The following is a 10,881-nucleotide window of genomic DNA, read 5'->3' on the forward strand; positions in this document are numbered from 1 at the left end:
AGCTGGTTATGGATGTGATAGTCCCACAAAAATCAGTGGAAAGGCACGTGTGAAAACGGGATTTCTGTTGCAGGATCTTTCTGGTTTGGTTTTAAAAGCAAAAATCACCTGAATTAGGAGGAAAAGTGTAAAATGAGGTGGGAAAGGCAAACCAGAACAGGCTGTCTTTTCCCCGGGGAAAAAGAAGAAAAGGGAAAGAGAGGAAAGGGGAAAAAAGAAAAAAATTCTCAAGATTTTACCTTTTTTACCCCTCAAACATTAAACATATAATTAAAAAAAAAAACAAAACCCAAACCAAACCAAAACAATAAAAAACCCAAACAACAACAAAAAACCCTCAAACAGATGCTTTGATATGAAATTTTTACCGAAACATTTCTGCCCATTCCAGTTTTGTCCCTAAACTAAATCAGTGAGAGCTCAATCCCAATCCAAATAAGTGAGAACTTGGTTCTAAACCAAATCAGTGAGAATCTGATCCCAGTTCAAATCAGTGAGTTCATTCCAAACAAAATCAGTGAAGAACTCGATCCTAAATAAAGTCACTGATAACTTAGTCCTAAACCAAATCAGTGGGAACTTGGTCTCAATCCAAACCAGTGACAACCCAGTCCCAATCCAAATCAGAGAGAACTGGATCTCAGTTCAAATCAGTGAGAAGTCAATATGAAATAAATTAGTGATAACTTGATCCTAAATTAAATCAGTGAGAACTTGATCCTAAATAAAATCAGTAATAATTTGATCCTAAATAAAATCAGTGATAATTTGCTCCTAGAGGAAATCAGGGATAACTTGGTGCCAAACAAATCAGTGACAACTCAATCCCACCCCAGACCAGTGAGTCCTCAATCCCAAAAAGTTCCTCCCCCAGCAGAGCTCTCGGAGCTGAGGCGGCTCCACCCCAGACAAAAGACTGGAGTTTTTACTGCATTCCCCTCCAACTAAATTCCCTGGTTTTGAGAGAATTGGCAGTTTGGGCTCTGAACAACCTCCCAGCCCAGTGCAAGCCCAGCTCAAAGGTGGCTCATCCCTTTAAACCCAGTCCCAGCCGGGGCTGGGTCGGGGCTGACACCGTCACGGGGCTGCAGGAGCAGAGCACAATTGCCAAGGGTGCAGGGAGCTGGTGCAGGGTCTGTGGAATGGGAAAGCAGGAGGAACAGGCTGACTTGGATATTTGCTTCTGGGAATGCCAGGTTGTCCTGTTCCCTCTGCATGGGGAGAGCAGGGAGCTCAGGGAATGGACAGGGGGAGTCCTGGAGCCTCTGCCAGGGCTGGAGAGGGACAGGACACAGGGAATGGCTTCCCACTGCCAGAGGGCAGGGTTAGATGGGATATTGAGAAGGAATTCCTGGCTGGGAGGGTGGGGAGGTGCTGGAATAGAATTCCCAGAGAAGCTGTGGCTGCCCCTGGATCCCTGGAAGTGTCCAAGGCCAGGCTGGAGCAACCTGGGCTATGGGAAGGTGTCCCTGTCCATGGCAGGGATGATCTTTAAGGTCCCTCCCAGCCCAAACCACTCCAGGATCCCGGGATTTCTGGAACACATCCCATCTCCAGACGTTATTAGCAAAAGGGTTTCTCCACACACACATCCCGTACCCACACAAACAACCACGGCTGTTTGGAAACAAACAGAGGCAATTCCCAGAGCTGGTGCCTCTCAGGGTAATTATATCAGCACACACTCCCTGCTCCAGTTCCTGAAATCACTTCACTCCCAGGCTGAAAGGAATCCATAATTGTGCCTGAAGCAGCTCCACGTTTGACAAACACATGCCTGACATTTTCCAAGTGCGAGTAAAGAGCAGGTTCAGATGAGCCCCTCGCAGATCTCGGCTCCAAATGGGGAAATCCGAGCTCACAGGAACAGGGAGATGCCACCAAGGCCCAGGGAACGCTTCCAGGGCTCCAAGATTTGCCTGCACTTGGAATTCCCTGCAGCTCTCCCCGGGTTGGGTGTCACCCAGGGATTGGTGCTGATGAACACAGGGATTTGTCAGGAAACGACGGATATTTGGGGGTTCTGGGTTTGTCCGGGACACGGGGAGTTCAGAGGCAGGCAGGAATTCCCCCCCACGGGGGTATCTCCTCCAAAATCCTGGGAATTGTACAAACTGCACTCTTGGAGAGCCTGCTTTGGCCAAAACTGAGGGAAGAAGTGGAAGAATGGAATTAAGGTTCCATGACTGTGACAGGAGAGGGGACAGAGACACCCAGTACCTGGCAGGGCTGCCAAGCCAAGGTTTTCCCGAAGGACACTTTGGTCCCACATTCCCAAAGGATGCTGCAGCCCTGCAGGTGTCCTGGGGGTCATTTCTCCTCAAAAATATCTGGCTTAAAACATTCCCGGAGTTTGGACCCCCCCGGTCACCCCATGGTGGTTGAGGAGGGTGGGAAAAGTGTCGGATAAAACATCCTCTCCTGAAAGGGAGCCTTGGGAGCCACTGTGGGAAGTCAAAACCTGGGTCATGGGATAGTTTGGGTTGGAGGTCATCCCGTCCCATCCCATCCCACCCCCTGCCACGGGCAGGGACACTTTTTATTATCCCAGGTTGCTCCAGCCTGGCCTTGGATACTTCCAGGGATCCAGGGGCAGCCACAGCTTCTCTGGGAATTCCATTCCAGCACCTCCCCACCCTCCCAGCCAAGAATTCCTTCCCAATATCCCATCTAACCCTGCCCTCTGGCAGTGGGAAGCCATTCCCTGTGTCCTGTCCCTCCATCCCTTGTCCCCAGTCCCTCTCCAGCTCTCCTGCAGCCCCTTTAGGCCCTGCAAGGGACTCCAAGGTCTGTAAACCTTGACACAGTCCTGGACAACCCATCCCTGCTTCAGCAGCAGGGTTGGAATAGTTAATTCCAAGTGATCCAATCCCTTCCAACTGAAATGCTGCTGCCACAAGTCCTGTCTCTGAGTTTTGTGCAATTCCAAAACCCCTGGAAGCCTCTGGACAACACAAGCAGCCCATGGAACCCACACAGAGCCAAAGGGAAAGTCAGGCAGCTCCAAGGAAATATTTCCAAACAGATTCCTTTGGGGCCAGGACTTAAAAAGGGAGGGGTTTGGGGGATTTTTTTTTTTTTCCCAGGTTGTGAATTTTCCTGTCACAGCCATCAGCAGCTACACGTTGGTTAAAAGGAAAAGGCTGTTCCTGCCTGCTGAGCTCTTCCTCTGGCTGCTGAGGGCTCCTCTCCTGGGGGTGCCCCTGCTCAGGATCCGAGAGCAGAACTCCCCGTGCAAAGGAAATTGCTTTGCTACAGGTGGCTCCAAATTATCTGCTTTCTATTTATGTTCATTAATTCAAATACCTGGAGAGAGAGGGCTGGTGCTTGAGACTTCAGATCCCTGCCTTTTCCAGCCAGGCTTTCCTGAGCTGCCAGCTCTCCCCCTTCCACGGGGGATCCACAGACAAAGAAATAGGAAATAAATCTAAAAAAACCCACAAAATAAATGAGAGATAAAGAGGATTTCTTTTCCATCCCGCTTTTTAGGCATCACTGGGAATATTTTTGAAGGAAATGACATTACAAACCAGCTCTCCCTGCTCTGCTCCGTGCAGGAACAGCAGCTTTCTGAGCAACATCCAGAGAAACCATCACTCACGGAGAAATGGGAGCTGGAAAAATAACAAAAACCGGGAAGAAAACGATTTTAGAAGGAACAAAACCATCCCAAAGTTTCTTCCTTGCCCGATTTCAATCCCTCCCCAACCCCCCCAACTCACCCAGCTCCAGGTTATTAAACAGGCAGAGGATCAGCTTCGGCCCCGTGTGGATATCAGAACATCTGAGGGGAAATTAGGGAAATGATCCCATTTTATTCAGCAGCCCAAGTCGACTTTAACGTTGGAAGGGAACTCCTGCCTTCCAGTCCCACCAGTTCTCCCGGGATCTCCACCCCAGGAACCCGCTGGGCGAGGCATTGAGTGACATCACCTTTTCCCAATGAAAGGGACTGGATCCTCAGCATTCCTGGGCAGCTCCTCCTCAGGGTGTTCCCTGGGGATTCGAGGAGCTCATTAGTGCTTCCTCAGGTATTCCATCTACCCTGGTAACCTCTTTTGGGGACACAGAGCTCGGTGCTCCACATAAATCCTTCCAGCCCTCTGCTCCCTTCTGCTCCTGTTTCAGTGCTGTGGATCCTCACTCCTGACATTCCCAAACGTTTTTTGCCTCTGTTCCCAAAGAAAAAGAAGCATCAGGGGCACAGAAAACTTTTGTACAAGGCAATTTTAAATAATTTAACTTTGGGATTTCCTCAGTATCTCAGTACCTTAGTAAATAACAAAACATTAAATAACGGAGATCACGGGGCACTGACACAAAGAAATTTCAATCCCAAAACCCTTAGGAACAGATTTATATAAAATAATGTTCAAGACAGCCAGAAACACCTTTCTTTTATGCAAATCCCACAGAATATAAACCCTTCCTGGTCCAAGCCTGTGTGCAGTAAAATCCGACCTTATTATTTAATCCCACTGCTTAAAATCAAGTTTAACTAAGCTGACATCCCTGCCCACAACCAACCAAATCCAACCTGCTCCGGGCTGGGTGTTTACTAAATGCACCAAAGATTAACAGGGAAATCCAGGGATGCAGAATTCCAGAGCCAGGAACACCCGACAAGACCCTGGAAAGTGCAGTGGATGGGGCCAGAAAAGCGTGGCTGCTGCCAAAGTGCTGCTGTGACACATTGTTTTGTTGGGCAACAAGTTAAAAGCACTTGGACACAACTGATGTTCAGCAGGGCCACGGCACCCACAGCCAGAGCCCGGGCTGCTGCTGCTCTGGGAATGTTTGGAGCTGGAGAGCGGGCACTGGTTTTGGGGTCAGTGGAACCAGGAATAAAAGGGGAGGTGAGGAATGCTGTGGTAGTTCAGGTGAGAGGATGTCCAGGGATCAGGGAATCCTGGAATGGGTTGGGTTGGGAGGGACCTTAAGGATGATATAATTCCATAATTCCACCCCCTGCCATGGGCAGGGACACCTCCCACTAGCCCAGCTTGCTCCAACCTGGCCTTGGACACTTCCAGGGGTGGGACAGTCACAGCTTCTCTGGGAATTCTGTTCCAGGGCCTCCCCACCCTCCCAGCCAGGAATTCCTTCCCAATATCCCATCCATCCCTGCCCTCTGGCAGAGGGAAGCCATTTCCCCTTGTCCTGTCTCTCCAGGCCCTTGTCCAAAATCCCTGTTCCTCCCTCCTTATCCAAGTCCTCCCTCACTCCTGCAGCCACCTCTGTTAGCAGACATGGAACATTCTGGAATTACACCTTTGGAATTACACCTGCAGAACTCCTCCTTTTGCCACCCAGCAGCTCCAAACCCACCTGGGAGTGAAAACACCCTGTTGACACCACAGGAGGAGCAGCATTCCCTGGTTATTTCCAGGAGATTTATTTAATTACATGGGAATTAAATGCCACATCTCAGGGCTGATGTTTCCCAGCAGCTTCTGCTCAAGCTTCCTGGTTCCTCTTTGCTCCCAGAGCAGAAGTGGAGCTGAAAGAACCCATGGAAACAGCACCATGAACTCTGCTTTCAAATTAATTGGGGTTTGATCAAAACCTCTGTGCCACACAACCTCCTTCCTTCTCCCTTCGTTCTGTCTCTGATCAAGCACCCACATATTTTACCTTCAATTTGCAATTTATTTTTTATTCCTCCATGTCTTGAAAAAAGCCACGCTTCATTTTACAGTTGGGCTGCAAACTGGCAGGAGACCCCACACACCTGCAGGCTGAGTGTCCAAGGAGCACCAAATCCCTCAGGTGGAGCAGGAAAGGCAACTCTGCCATCAGGAATTCCAAGCCCTGGCCAGTCCAGGTGTCCCACGTGGTGAATTCATCACTCACCTCAACCTTCTCACCTAAAATGGGCACAAAACCCCCCCCAGTTCTGCATCTCACAGACTTTACCCAACGTTCTGAATGATCCCACCAACATTGCCATCACCAATCCGTTGCCAAAATCCTCTCTCAGGGTGCTGGATATAACAGGAATTTCGTATCCCGTTGTTTGTGCATTCAGGAAAAAAAATACTGGATGTTCAACACCCCGGACCTTCATGTTAAGCAGGAAAACGAAGCCACAAAGAAACTAAAGGATTATTAAACTCTATTTATTAACCTACTTTGGAGATTGTGAGGACCCAGTTGTTGAGGAAAAACACTCTGGCATGAACTGAGCTTTTTTAAACCTGCTTCATTTTAGAACTATTTTTTAATTGACTTAAAAAAATTATTTAAAATTTTTAAAATAATCAGTTTTCACCCTGCTTTCCTCTAGTAAAGTTAATCCTATAGTAGGATTGGTGTAGGACTTTTTGCCTGAATTTCAGTGGGTAGGAATCCACTGCACCCAACGAGAGGTGGAATTTGCACTCTGAGTGCTAAAAAAGTGAGGTTTGATGGCACATTAGTGAGAGAAAACAATATTCTGGGGTTAGTATTTCACAAGCCCCCAGTTCCCAGTAAAAGATTTAAACTAGAAATGTATATTAAAAGGAAGCAGAATATTCCTTATCCCTTCTCCCCCAAAATTTTTAAAGAGCTCTTCACTCATTTTGGATCAAATCTAAAATGCTCCGTTCAACATAATTGGAAATAAATATCAACAGATGAAAATTGTGACCTAAAATTAAGGAATATCAAAGTATTATCAGAGAGGTTAAAGAGTCCTATTTATTATAGGACTGAAAGAAACGATTCCTGAAACAAAACCTTGTGGAATAAGGTGCACAAATAAAAGGTGTTTGTGTTGCAGGGCTGGGTTGTTGTTGGAATTCTGTGGGATTTATCCCAGTAACTCAGTCCCTTTACATCCCTGCCATTCACTGGTGTTTACAGAGGACACAAACCCACCTGGCATTCCAAGATTCTCCCAGCCTGGCCAGCTGAGGGGATCCTGGGAGCAGGATCTGTGCCTGTGCCCGGGGTGGAGCTGGCAGTGCCCGGAGGTGACTCCTGTTCCTCCCACCTTTCCCCTGACGCTCCTCTGGCCACCAGGGACTTTTTTAGTCCTGGCAGAGGTTCCCACAGCAGCTGCAGCCCTAATTACCCCAGGAGCTATCCCATGAATCACATTCCTCTGGAAATCCCTGCCCAAGAACTGTCCTCACTTTCATCTCCTCCGCTCCGACTGGCCCACTTGGAAGCTCCCGCATCCGGTGCCGCACGCGCCGGGCAAGGAGCAATTCCCGCTGCTCCGGGGGGTCCCAGAGCTCGGAATTCCTCCTGCTGCAGCCCAACCTGCAAAGGGTAACACTCACAACCAAACCCTGTTTGGTTTTCCCTGGCAAAGAGCACAGGTGGGTACAGATTCCTCAAAGGAAACCCCGCCGTCGTGTTCCGGTCGCTTCGCGTTGCTCGGGGAAACTGCCGTGAAAACCAGCTGAACACCTCTGGGTCTATCCCAACGGCACAGAATCCCAAATTTCCTGGTTTAATTCATCTTCCAAGCGTCTCTTGTCCTCTTCAGGAACAGCTGCTCAGCCAACCCTGCGAACTTCCTGCAATAAACTTCACTTTCCACACCTGAGTTTTGGCACCGCTCCTGTATCCGCCTGTTCTCCCCCTCAGTCACAAACACACCAACACACGGCTGCTTTTCATTTGTCTGTAACTGTCTGATTCTGCCCTAAAAACTGACTGTTTTCATTCCTACCTCTGATTCCGGGCTTTATTCTGCTGAGCTTACCCTCTTTTTTCAGGAACTTTACCAGGATCTCCTAAGTTCTTTTCCTCCTTCCGTGTTGACACACTCGCAGATTTATGATGGGCCTAAAAAACCCCCAAAAACCTGATTTTCCACCCTCTCACAGGTCTAACAAGTTCTTTCCTTTTGATTCCCTACAAACCAGTCAGTAAAGCTGCATCAGTTGCTCACTTCACTCCCAAGTTGTGCTATTTTTTTCTTCTCTTTCATGTTTTACACACAATTTTCCCCAAATTATCCTGAAGATTTATCCAGCAGTTGAGCTAATCCCTGAATTTTTTTTGCCTTTAATGAGATTTTATCAAAGTGTTTAAGTTGATCACAGGCAGGACAAGCAGCAGCAGTAAAAAAATGCTGAATGTTGTTACAAAACAAGTAATATTCAAACCTCATCTTAACGAGTCTTGGAAGGAAATATAAAATATATTTAACAGAGGGTGAAAAAAAAGGGATTTAACACCTGTACTCCATTTTGAGGGAAAAAAGGTAGTTTTTGAGACATCCCAGAATTATTTCTCTCTTTTTCTCCCCGTTTTCTACCTTCAAGCAGCTCCTTCCCCTTGCACACGTGGCTTTAAATCCCATTTTCTTCATTTCTTGTCCGAATTTCCCGGTTGAGCATCAACTTCCCACCTGAAATGCTGCTCAAAACAGATTTTAAGGATCTCAAAGCACAAACTGGTGTTGTAAAAAAATTGTGTTGTTTCCCAGTGCTCATTTTTGCCCCTTTGCCCCAGAATGCCTGGATCCCAGTGATTAACACTGGTCTGAATTCTCCTCACTGACCATCTTCCAGCTCTGCTGAGGGAAGGGAGAAGAGGGAAGGCTCAAGAAGGGAGTTTTCCCTGTGCCATTCCCAGATTTGCATACAAAGCAGGGAATGAGGAAGATGTTGCCCCAAACATGAAGGAATGTATTGTGTGGAGGCAGCAGGGACAAACAGGACCCCACTGAGCCACAAAGGGGTATTATAAGGCACAAAAAAACAACCAGCAGCTCCTTCCAGCAAATGCTCAGCAATCCAGGGGTTTTACACACACAGAATCCAGGAGGATTCCACATGGGATGAGTATCTTAATGTCCAGGAGCCTCCATATGGAACCAGGTCGATGTGGGGCTGCAGGAGTCCTGTGGAAAACAAACAAGGGAAAAAGCCTCCAAGGATTCCTGTCAGCAACAGAAAAAAAAAAAACCCAAACAATTCCTGTTCAAAACAAACAAGAAATAAAAACGAGAAATAAAACAAACAAGAAATAACTTCCTGTTTAAAAACCGAGAAAAAACAACCAAAGAATTCCTGTTAAAAAACAAACAGGGAAAAAAAAAAACCAAACCCAAAAGCAAGTGAATGATCCACAGCAAAACACAAACTGGGGATGAAATCAACGGATTGCCCAAAATGTTGTTATTTAAACGGTTTTTAAAGCTGGATCAGGAAAGAACTGAGAGATGAAAACACAGCAGCACATGAAAACACATCTCGGGCTCAGCCAGGCCTCAAGAGTTCCTCTAAAGATTGTTTCAATATTTAATTTAATATTAAACCATGCGTAGAACTTCCTTTTCACATAATTAACAACAAATTACTCTGAGCTTGGAGGAACATGTGAACTGTGTCCAAAAATGCAACACCAACTGATTACTCACAACGTTCCTGTCTTTGTACTTCAGCCTTAAAACCCAGAGAGCACAGAGAGAAATGGAGAACATTTTAATCTCCCAGGGATGCCACAGAGCAGCTCCCAGCACAGTAAGCAGGGCTCAGACAGCTTTTCCTGCTCCACTCCTGTAAGGATTCCAGGAGGGATTCCACACCCACTGTGTCAGCACGTGGAGAACAAAAACCTTAAATTTCAGTGACGCAATCACATCCATTTTTAAAGCTGTTTGACTTTCTTTTTTATACCCTAAAAGTATGATCTGCCCAGTGACCAGATTTTTTTTTTTTGTTAAGAAAAAGCTGTACTCTGCAAAAATGTTATTTAAAATTTATTTCCAGTTTGATAAGATGCTCAAGATATTTATCCTGCAAAACATTTCCATTTATTTTTAGTTCCCAGACTCCCCAGCAACGTGCACATGAAAAGGGCAGAGGGACAACCAACAAGTTTTAAAGACTTAATTTTGACTTTGAACTCCGAATAAATTCCCCCCAACAGTTCATAGGGGGGCATTTTACACAACTATAAATAATTAGAGGGTTGTTTCCTTCTGAGAAAACAAAGGGAAAAGCCTGTCTGTACTCTCAGAAACTCCTTGTTTGAGTATATACTTATAAACAGTTTGTTTCCTTGACAAAAGTTCTTTTCCAAAGGTCTTCACCCGTTCCACGAAAACAAATTCCAGCCCAAACCTTCCTGCAGCCTCAGCCCAGGGGTCACCTTTGGTCACACCTGGAAAGGAGAATTTAAAACAGAGCTAAAATAAAATTCACCCTCAGCCCCAAGTCCTAAATGTCTTGTAAAGGTTTAAGATGTTAACTGTATGCAGTGAGTTCCCTCATGTTGGAATCAGAGCCACAGAACAATGAATATCTTGCCTGTGGCACACCCAAAACCAAAATTTGATGGTTCCAACAGCTAAATCATAAGAAGGCCCTAAACCATCTCAAAAATATTACCCTGCTGCAGAATACCAGTGGCGCTGCACTATAAGTTATAATTTTTACCTGAAGCTGGATCCAGCTGGACCTTTTCCTTTCACTCTCCCAACAGAATTCCTGCTCAGTTGTCACCCACATTCATGGCAGTTTATCCACAGACACAGGTGAAGCTTCATCTCTGTCCTGCACTGCAAAGTATTTTGGTAAGACCGAGTTTTTCACCAATTCTCATCTTTGATACCAAGTATCAAATCTTTCCAACAACTCTCAGGGATTTTTACAGCCCTGCCTTTTCGAGCCAGGGGAGGTGGAGGTGAGTCCCCCCAGGCCCCAGGGACTGCACAAAGGGCCCGGCAGGAATCTCAGCAGGGAATGAAGCCCAGTTTACCTGTGTGCTGCTTCACCTGATGGAAGCAGTGCCCTGGGTGTGATGAAACCGGTCACAAGTCCATGGAGAGGAGCAGGTGTGGAGGCTGGCACCTGGCAGAGAGCCCTGCCAGGGCACAGCTGGCACCTCATCCCTGCAGCTGCCTGGGAAAGGATACAGGATCATGGAATGGTTTGC

The 10,881-nt window shown here is 46.8% G+C and overlaps 1 long non-coding RNA gene across 2 annotated transcripts; it reads right to left on the reverse strand.

The window, feature by feature from the left end:
• Positions 1 to 9,688: 9,688 nt before the first annotated feature.
• Positions 9,689 to 10,856, reverse strand: LOC108639079. 2 transcript variants are annotated; one of them, XR_001920240.3, is made up of 3 exons: positions 10,705 to 10,856; positions 10,383 to 10,499; positions 9,689 to 10,107 (listed from the first exon to the last, which is right to left on the reverse strand). It is a non-coding gene; the product is annotated as an uncharacterized LOC108639079 (long non-coding RNA). The 2 variants fall into 2 exon arrangements; XR_001920239.3 differs by having other exon boundaries at positions 10,383 to 10,504.
• Positions 10,857 to 10,881: the final 25 nt, after the last annotated feature.

This window comes from Manacus vitellinus, unplaced genomic scaffold, assembly GCF_001715985.3.
Source record: "Manacus vitellinus isolate BGI_N305 unplaced genomic scaffold, ASM171598v3 scaffold_16_pilon, whole genome shotgun sequence".
In the NCBI taxonomy this organism is placed as follows: domain Eukaryota; kingdom Metazoa; phylum Chordata; class Aves; order Passeriformes; family Pipridae; genus Manacus; species Manacus vitellinus.